General features: G+C 36.6%; 1 long non-coding RNA gene across 1 annotated transcript; it reads left to right on the top strand.

Annotated features, from left to right (window-relative positions):
* The first annotated feature begins 1,608 nt into the window (after positions 1–1,608).
* On the top strand, positions 1,609–4,301 carry LOC124260544. Its single transcript, XR_006894119.1, has 2 exons — positions 1,609–3,716; positions 4,046–4,301. It is a non-coding gene; the product is annotated as an uncharacterized LOC124260544 (long non-coding RNA).
* The last annotated feature ends 6,767 nt before the right edge of the window (positions 4,302–11,068 follow it).

Raw genomic sequence — 11,068 nt, 5'->3', positions numbered from 1 at the left:
ATAGGTCATGGGTCTCTGATATACACATATAGGTCATAGATCTCTGATATACACATATAGGTCATAGATCTCTGATATACACATATAGGTCATAGATCTCTGATATACACATATAGGTCATGGATCTCTGATATACACATATAGGTCATGGATCTCTGATATACACATATAGGTCATAGATCTCTGATATACACATATAGGTCATAGATCTCTGATATACATATATATAGGTCATAGATCTCTGATATACACATATAGGTCATAGATCTCTGATATCTGATATACACATATAGATCTCTGGTCATAGATCTCTGATATACACATATAGGTCATGGATCTCTGATATACACATATAGGTCATAGATCTATGATATACACATATAGTCATAGATTTCTGATATACACATATAGGTCATAGATCTCTGATATACACATATAGGTCATAGATCTCTGATATACACATATAGGTCATAGATCTCTGATATACACATATAGGTCATAGATCTCTGATATACACATATAGGTCATAGATCTCTGATATACACATATAGGTCATAGATCTCTGATATACACATATAGGTCATAGGTCATAGGATCTCTGATATACACATATAGGTCATAGATCATAGATCTCTGATATACACATATAGGTCATAGACATACATAGGTCATAGATCTGATATACAGTCATAGATAGGTCATAGATCTCTGATATACATATAAGTCATAGATCTCTGATATACACATATCATAGGTCATAGATAGATCTCTGATATACTGATATACACATAGGTCATAGATCTCTGATATATACATATATAGGTCATAGATCTCTGATATCTGATCATACATATACACATATAGGTCATAGATCTCTGATATACACATATAGGTCATAGATCTCTGATATACACATATAAGTCATAGATCTCTGATATACACATATCGGTCATAGATCTATGATATACACATACAGGTCATAGATCTATGATATACACATATAAGTCATAGATCTCTGATATACACATATAGGTCATAGATCTATGATATACACATATAGGTCATAGATCTCTGATATACACATATCGGTCATGGATATCCGTTTTGTAAATTTAGTTCATGTATCTCGAAAATACAAAGCAAATATAATTCATGTGAAGTGTAGTTGATGTGATTCAATATGTGTTATTTGGATTGAGAAATATATTCAAGTTCAATATCCAGAAAATGAATCTCTGCATGAAATCATGGGTGCTTGGAAACAACTTAATGAAAGCCTAAATATTGGACAATAAATCTTGCCTGAAGTGTTGACATGTACAAACATTAGATAGTTTACGGACTGTGCAGTTTATCTTGGAAATGTTATAAGGGGCACATGTTTAAGTAGTGAGGTAAGGGGCAGAATGACCTCACTTCCGCTAAGGTCGTGCGTTACCTGTTTGATATTTCAAGCAGGTATTTACTCTGTCATTGAATAAATGATCCTCAGTCAGTTACTAGTCTTTAATCCAGATTTTGTTTTAATGTCAGAGTTCAAACTCGGCTTTGTGAAAATCTTTTCTGATTTATTTATGTTGAAATATGCAGCAAATCAAGGAAACATTTTTTACATTTTCCTTTCATGTCGATAGAAAATATTTTCAATTACACCACACAAAATAGAGTACCAATTGTGCCAACTTCCTTGAACAAATCCCATAGAAAGGTTGTTCAACAGATTATTGTAAGAAAATATTTTCTCTTACTTTGCATAATGACTGCTTCCTTCTATGTACCTCGAGCACAATGTCATCGAGAATTCTGAAATTGCATGTCGCAGTATAAGAAGACGTTTGCAACAGATTTCATTATGTTTATCCAATAAGCTTGAATGTCATCAATGTACATGCAATGTTATTATTCATGATTTATTTTTACTTCAAAAGCTTATTGTCAACAGTTCCAGTGAAGTTCAATTTTTCTCCTGTGCAGTCTAGACCCTGCTTTCTGTTAGATAGATCGAAGTAACATGTTTAGTCAGCCTACAAGATGGCACATGTTTGGTACACACAAACAGAAATCCTGTCTTAATTAGTTACAAAAGTAAGTAAGACAGTTTTGAAATTTGGCGTACAAATAACCAACAGAAAGTACAACCTTTATTTTAATTACTTGTCTCACATATTTTCAAATATTGGTGTTCAAATATAATTTTTTTAATAAGTTATTCCTTAATTGTGGGCTAGGTAAAATCCACACAAAATATAACGTTTATTGATATAGAAAGTCTGTGAGTTACCTCCCTTCCTATTTTGATGCACATGTTTACTGAAAGTAGTTGACAACTTGGATGGGAGGAATAATATTGTTTTCATCAACCATGATTAAAAATGCCTCGATATAAGAAAGTATCTTGTTCAAGGTACAAATAAACAACTGATTTATGAATATAGTAGTTTTACTCGATAATCCAAGTTATCTCACTTGTGTTTTTTTAAAGGTTAAATCTCTCCGACATAAATTACTATGTCAAGATGTTTCATTCGAAAAACAAGCTTTGCAAAATTGGACACTTGAACCAACTGAGAAGATAAGGCACATCCTGAAATAGAGCCGATGTTGCACGACCGTAACGTGCTCAGGTGGGAGTGGACACACAGACACCATGTCTTCTGTCTTCATGTTAACGTGCTACTTCTCCGACATGATTCGGCAGCGGGAGACGGGAGAATGTGGCTTCATTCTCTCCGACTTGTGGATTAAGTGTTTGCATGTCATATTGAGTTAGTAACGGAACACATGCTTTTGAAACAATCGAGTGTTCTGTTACCCCATTGAGGAGATAGCTTGCAGGATATTGTCATGTCAGTATTGACTGATAACCTCTTGAAATTTGTTTTACATTGTCACAATTACATATGTTATTATTTTCTCAGTTTGATTTTTAGACTTTTTCTGTGTCAAGAAATATTATTTTAATTTCCAAATATATGTCTTAAATTCATCTGTTAATGAACTAATCTGGACAACTGTTAAATGGTGACAAATCGCCATTCTGTTGAGTTATTGACATTTGTACCATATCTTTGAAAATATGGTGTACGTTCACATATCGATAACTACAAGTGATTGCCGAGTCTGTACGTTCACATATAGATAACTACAAGTGATTGCCGAATGTGGCGTTAAACACCAAAGCAACGATAACTACATGTGAAAGATGATATGAAACTGGGAGGGAAACAGCCAGATATTTTCAATAAATCAGCAAATACATTTGTATTTTGTTATTTTCTTTTTACTTATGTTTAAGGGGTGGGATTTGGGTGTGTTTTTCCTGGGAAATTTGTATTTTGTACTGATATGAGTATTGTATGTATTCAGTTGATATTTTGTGAAAATGTTTCAATCTAATCAAAGCCAATTTGATATTTTCAAATTAGTTATTGATATCTACTCAATTTAATGTCATTTATTTTAAATTCTATCTTGGGGTTTGTAAATTTTATGTCCCAGAAAGTGATGTCTGTTACTTACACATCATCAACAGATCATTAAAACCCCGCCCTGTATTCCGGCTGACAGGGCCTGTGGCTAGCACTTCGCCTCAGTGATTTCACTTCACTAATCAATCTGTGATCACGGTCCCTACTGAGGCATTGTTGTGATGTGGAGGAGGTGTGGCTGACGTACCTGTTGATGTCAAAGACAATCCTGTGTACAGGAATTTGAAGGTTTGATGATAAGAATGACAGTTTTAGCCCTTGAATCATAATATTCTGTTATTAGTGAAAGACCAAAAGATTTTCACTCTTCCACTGATATTGAATATATATACACCGGTATATGAATGTAGCAAACATACCTCTATTCAGCAGTTTTGTGTGTATGTTACAATGTTTATTTAATATTTTTGCAGGTTTTATAGAAAACAAAGACTATACAGAAAAAGCTTGCAGTAACATTGAACATGTGAACAACTGTGATGTATAGAGAAAATTATACAATTATATGTGAGTCATACTGTCTTCATGTAAACGGGTCAGAATTCTTGTATTTCCAGAGCAAGAGCATTATTTCTGAACACTATTGAGCTCCAGCATGGATCACCAGCACTATCTAAGAAATCCACAATGGCTGAATGACGTCAACAAGGCTGTTTGTCATATAAAGTTGTTACATAACAATGCTGCAATGCTGTCCCGATGATTAAAACAATACGCTGGGTCCTGTGATACTGGTCCCAATCAACACATTTTCCCTAATCCTCAGGGCAGTCAACTGTTTTATTTCCTTCTCAATACATTCTCTGTTTCCTATGTAAAGATTTCTATTGATACAGTGAAAATTGCTTTGAATGACTAATGAAAATCCAAACAGGAAAATGTTTTAGTTTTCCTTAAAAAAAAAAATCAATATTAAATATGTTATTAGGAAACCTTTCTAGAGTTTCAGACATAGTAATGTATGTCATTTTATTGTATTTTAGTCAGTGTCAGATTCAATGTCAAATCCAATTAATTTCAGTTTTTTCCTGCTATTCTGTCTCTGACATGCGGGTGGCATGTGAAATATAAGCCAGCAAAATCTAGTATGAAAACACTAAAATCAGAACTTGAGCCAGTCCAAGAAATATTGATATGCTTGTGAAGAAAACCCTATTGGACAAACTGACCCCTGGTCAACAAGCATCTCCAGCCGTGTGGATGTGTCCTGTGAAAAAAGCTTGAGGACCATACAGTTATTTCATTACAATGACCACTCCACCCAAGTAAACATGGGAAATATTCAACCTCTCTAATTTCAATATTCTTGTCTGGAATATCATTGAGAGTGTAATCTGTCAATTCCTTAACAGGTGGTACAATTGCATTCTTCTGGCCCCAAGCTCACCTGGCCAGACTAAACAGAACTTGTCAATGCTCAAACACAGACCTGCCTAACGGTCATCTTAAATGATAAAAGCACAGGCTAATTGTCCTCTCGAGAAATGCAAATCCTATGTGTGGCTGGTGCATTGCTGTGAGTGTTTGCTTAGTAGGGTCACTACCTGTAGGATACTGGCCACGGGCAGGGGGCTGTTAATATGTCTATTTATTGACATGAGTATCTTGTCCTGTGTAGATATGTAAAATAAGAGAATGCTGATGTGACCTTGTCTGGCAAAACTACATACCTACCTATATTTTCAACATCTGGCATGATTTGTGTTCAACTGGGTACTAATCTGATTTTGTTCACAAAGGATGAACATCTATACATCTCAACTCTTGATAGGGATACAGTGAAACTGATAATCCGGATTACTAACTTGCAAGATATAGGAATCGCTAATCATTGTTACAGACTAATGTCCATTATATGATCATATGTGTGCATTAATGTTTACCCAGTTTTCATTATGAAGACCTACAGTAATAATAATGATATGATAAGGGTATTTGTATGGCACTGACTTCCACCACACTAAGGCAGTGCTCAAAGTGCTGACAAGTCAGAATTCCTTATTACCACGAATAACCCAAGCTGCCTTTGAGGTGCTAGAAGGTAATAGTCGCATGATTTATCCCACCGGGTACCCATTTTCTGCTGTGTGAACAGTGTCCCAATTAGCTGTGTATGGGACCATTCATAATTTATGGCTAGGGGGGTGATGATGATTTTAAGGGGGGTCACCCATTTTGTTCTGGGGAGCTAGGGGGTCATCAATTTTGTACACACATACTGGGGGCAGCAAATTTGTACATAAAAATATGTTTATAATTATGCTTAGAAATTATGGGAAGGGGAGGGGGTCATTGATTTTGTACATACATTTTAGGGGGGTCATTCACATTGTACATGCTTCTCCATAAAAATCATCATCATCCTCTTCTCCCTTTCTCCCCCAAAAAAAAAAAAGAAGAAGAAAAAAAGTCATAAATTATGACATTTCTGGTGTCCCCCGTCGTGATGTTGCTGGAATATTGCTAAAAGCGGCGTAAAACCAAACTCAGTAAGTCAGTCAGTCATAAATTATGAACGGTCCCTAAGTACTAGAAAACACTCTAGACATGGAGCTACCAACTCCCCCTCCAACCCATCAGCTTGTATCATGGAGTGATTGGAATATCCCTATGAAAACAGAGTAGTATATCATAGTTGCAAATTGCCCTGATTAAAGAGGTCTGCAATGTCCACTAGCCTTGGCCTATATGTACAGTTGACAGCACAAGGAAAACAAACATTCACACATCTATCGATTAGGGTAAAGTTGAACCACAATTGTAAATAAATACGTCACCTAATGACCCACTCCCCTTCCCATAATTTCTAAGCATAATTTTAAACATATTTTTATGTACAAAATTGCTGCCTTGGCCTATATGTACAGTTGACAGCACAAGGAAAACAAACATTCACACATCTATCGATTAGGGTAAAGTTGAACCATATTAAAAGTTATATGTAGTGAGCAATTGTAAATACATGTATATACGTCACCTAAAATTGGCAGTTTTCAATCCCAAACTTGAATTATGTGAAGGAAAAGAATTATGTTCAGATGCACAATACTGTACAAATTATTAACCTAACCAAAATTACCTTGTAAAAACTATTTGGATTAAATAAATTAATACTGGAAATTCTTCTAGCAATATCTGTGTGATATAAAAAGATGACAGCTTTTGCTATCCATATATGGCTTCAAGAGTAGGGGATAAAGTAATGATAGCCCTGAGTACTTCTTTATCTGAGTTCAACTGCTGAACATCTTTACATGAAGTTGCCCATGCTTTGTTCAGCATTCTGGAGGCAAATAGTGAAACATTGCTACAACACATGAATAAGAAAGGGCTCAATACAGCTCCCCAGCACACTCAATATGCCTACATGCCAAACACAGAAAAATACACATTTCAGTGATCAATTGATGTGACACACAAAACAGACTCTACAGATGATCAAATGGTCTGATTGACACCATAGAAATATATGTCTGATTATATGTATGGGAAATCAAGCTAGGAAGTGAATACAGCTATTGTTTGATGTATATCTGCTGTAGGTACCGCGACGGGCCTGGATTCACAGCATCTGCCAATATTGACCATGAAGGAAATACTTCTCTGGAATGTAGCATATTGTTTACTGACAATAAGGAAATAACAGAATATTTCATTAATCGTTGCCAAATTGATAGCCTTAAGCAGTGAACGCTGCTGTACACCTTGGTTAGAAAATTCAATATTTGGTTAATATTTGAAATCAGGTTTCCTATTCAAATTTTGTGATAGAGAAATATTGCTTTTGCATTTGGTGCTTCAAAGGAAACCAGATAAAGAAGTATGTGTGAAGTAAATACAAATGATGTGGCAATGGTCGTCTTTCGTGATGATTGATATATCCTGAGGCCTCCCTATTTACTAGTTACAACCAGAAATATATCATTAAAGATGATGTTTAATGCTAATTTAAGGAATAAACATTGTGTGAAAAACATGGCCTGGAAACTCAATACATTCACTGTCAGGAACATATACCAAGCACAAAAAGTTAGGAGTCATGAAATGTTATTACATACATGTGAAATATGAAATCATATACTTTCTTGTTCAGCGTATGTAAATTAAATATTAATGAGAAATATTCAGCATGGAGTGTGTTTTTTTATTTACTAGATAGATATATGAGAAACTATATGTTTGAATAAATCATTATGATGGCAATTTAATTGTTTTTGTTCCTTCCTCAGTGAGGAGATCCCAGTTGATGTTATAATTCTTTATGTGTGGTTGGTTCAGGAAAGCAGGAGGTTGGGCACTTGAGTACTTTATATATCACTTTGGGCTGAAAGGAACATCAATCTTGTGTGATTCCTCTCTACTTAATGTGGATATGCAGCAGCATGGAAGTGGGCAAATGTCACATGACTGATGTAGGTGAAATTAATCTCTGATGCAAGTTGACACGTAAGGCAGCTCATGATTATCAATTCATGCTGACTAGAATGTGATGTGGAACTTAATGTGTCATTCATTGCGTACTGTATATACAGTCGAACCCTAATGTTCAACACAACTGGGTTCAACTGTACAGATTGTTAAGTGTAAAACATGTGAACACAACAAAAAGCACCATTTCTTATTTCTGATTCAGGGTAGGGTTGTGGTGAGCATTAAAGAAAACATGGACCTGCCTCTAAAGCATAGGTCCCTAAAGTACAAGGGTGTCCATTACATATAGTTCATCAGAGTACAAGGGAGTCCATTACATATAGTTCAAAGGGTGTCCATTATTACATATAGTTCATCAGTTCATCACAGTACAAGGGTGTCCATTATGTATAGTTCATCACAGTACAAGGGTGTCTATTACATTTAGTTCATCACAGTACAAGGGTGTCCATTATGTATAGTTCATCACAGTACAAGGGTGTCTATTACATATAGTTCATCACAGTACAAGGGTGTCCATTATGTATAGTTCATCACAGTACAAGGGTGTCTATTACATATAGTTCATCACAGTACAAGGGTGTCCATTACAGTATAGTTCATCACAGTACAAGGGTGTCTATTACATATAGTTCATCACAGTACAAGGGTGTCCATTACATGTAGTTCATCACAGTACAAGGGTGTCTATTACATATAGTTCATCACAGTACAAGGGTGTCCATTATGTATAGTTTATCACAGTACAAGGGTGTCCATTACGTATAGTTCATCACAGTACAAGGGTGTCCATTATGTATAGTCCATCACAGTACAAGGGTGTCCGTGGATGTCCAATTACTGTAGTTCACCACAATACAAGGGTGTTCATTAAGTTAGGTAGTCACAATACAAAGGTGTCTATGAAATGTGGATGACCACAATTCTGAGGTGTCTGTTGAGTAAAGGTGGCCCCAATACTGGGGTATCTGTTTAATGCATATGGTCACATAACAAGGGATTCTGTTGAGTGCAGCTCTCCACTCTGATATCACCTGCTGTTTTCCCAATTAAAGCACAAACTAACTTTGCTTGCCATGAGGTACAAGACTCTAACTCACTGCTACGCAAGTTAATCATAAGGAGATGCGGCCTTGTGTAGGTAGCTCTGGTATGCAGGAAATGACAGAACAGAAACTCATTCTTGACATCATGCTCCGTCTCTGACCTGAATTTGAAATATAGCTGGTGCGGAGAAGACGGATGAATTTATGCATGAACTGACGAAGGTTTGGGACAGTGTAACAAAGGATGGGGTAGTTGAAGGAAGGAAAGGCAAAATGAATGGAGTGAGTGAGTGACTTAGTGCTAATCAGTGTAATCCAGCCATGATCAGATGGGTGCTGGACAGAGAGAAGTCACAGCAGATCTGCCTCGTTATCCATGTTGAGGAGCCATTGTAGCCAACTAATCCTCAGTGTGGTACCTTACCTTATGGGTTTACTATGACAGTAGTGATCTGTGTCTGGGATTCCCTACCAGGTGGTTAATTTAGACAACTGATTTAAGTTGCCAGGCTGACAATTGAAATGCATTTACTGTGTAAATAATCCTTCCATTTGAAATTGTCTGTGTCTGACCAGTGTAGTCTTCAGGCAAACATTACATCAACCAGACTTCAGCATGTAATGGGATGCCCCTGCCCCACCCTCAGGCAGATGATTGGCGATGTACATTTCGGTACGTGTTAAAGTTTGTTCAATCTCTCACTGAAAGCCTGTAAAGCAATGGGTTAAATTAACAAGGATCGGTCACTGCAAATTTCACCAGACCTTCTTAATTTGATCAACTTTAGGAAGAAGTTGGTACACAACTTTTAATTTGAACATTGTACAACTGAGTTTACTTACACAAAGATCAGTGATCTTAGAGCCGAGTCGGTCATGTACTTCCCTTAGCGAGGAAGATGTTAAAGAGGTTCCATCAACTCGGAACTAATTGGAATGATTCGATTTATTTTGATTCAGGTATTTATTATATTATGTACCCAGATAGTCACATTGTTTAATGCTGAGATCATTTCAGTAGCCTGTGTGGTAGTGACTGACATCATGTTATTATGAATGTTACAGATCTGGTGATGACACTCCCGAATGCCGAAGTGTTTCAGTATAACAGAAGGGCACACAACAGATCTCTGTTGTACTTGTATAGAGTGCATTGTTATGTCCAAAATAGTGCTTAGAATGGAGTAAACCCTCACTCACTCACTCAAAACCTACTCACTCATCAACAATTGCAATCTGTTTGAAAATTGAGTTCAAGAGAAATAAGTCAGCTGCACTACATTGCAAATTTCATCCTTCCCCAACAGAGTTTCTTGAATATTTCAGTGACAGAATCTGTGACCCATTGCCTGTATTGTCACTCACTCACTCACTCACTCACTCACTCACTCACTCACTCACTCACTCACTCACTCACTCACTCACTCACTCACTCACTCACTCACTCACTCACTCACTCACTCACTCACTCACTCACTCACTCACTCACAACAAATACATAATGGTTCGGCGCTAAAGCACCTCAGCCCTACGACTGTCACAAATCAATGTTAAGGTGTGGCAGTCACAATCATTTTAGCACAAAGCTTTGTACTCTGTCACAAACACAACTCCTCAGGAGGCACCTGTGATCAACAAATTACTCATTACCAGAACCAGCTACATGGGTACTGAAGACGTGTGAGCTCTGACGTTCATGTAACTGTGTGTTCAGTAACAAATCAGTCTATTTTGTCCATATATAAATCTTAACAAGTTGCTACCAATTTCCTGTGAAAGATTTGCAAGTATGACACCATTAAAGTATTAATCAAAACACAAATAGTACCCAGCACTTTCAGAAGCCTCTGAGAGGTTTAATCACTTGTTTGTTCAATTTCAGGGGATTTGTGATCTGACAGGCCAACATTTTGATAGCGATGTAATTCGTTGATGGATTCCCTCTTAATGTCAATAACTGCCACGGATCATGAACTTGACACCTGTGATATTAATGCCACAACAAAGGGTAGCAACACTGGTTACAGTGCGGAGCATATTTCTCATCAGAGAGGATTAACATGCTGTTGATGGCATGATGTCACCTGCATTTCGTCATAATTT

This window comes from Haliotis rubra, unplaced genomic scaffold (genome assembly GCF_003918875.1).
Source record: "Haliotis rubra isolate DU_JTF1 unplaced genomic scaffold, ASM391887v1 Scf119, whole genome shotgun sequence".
Lineage (NCBI taxonomy): Eukaryota > Metazoa > Mollusca > Gastropoda > Lepetellida > Haliotidae > Haliotis > Haliotis rubra.
The sequence above is the reverse complement of the archived record's forward strand: the minus strand, read 5'-3'. Positions and strand labels throughout refer to the sequence as shown.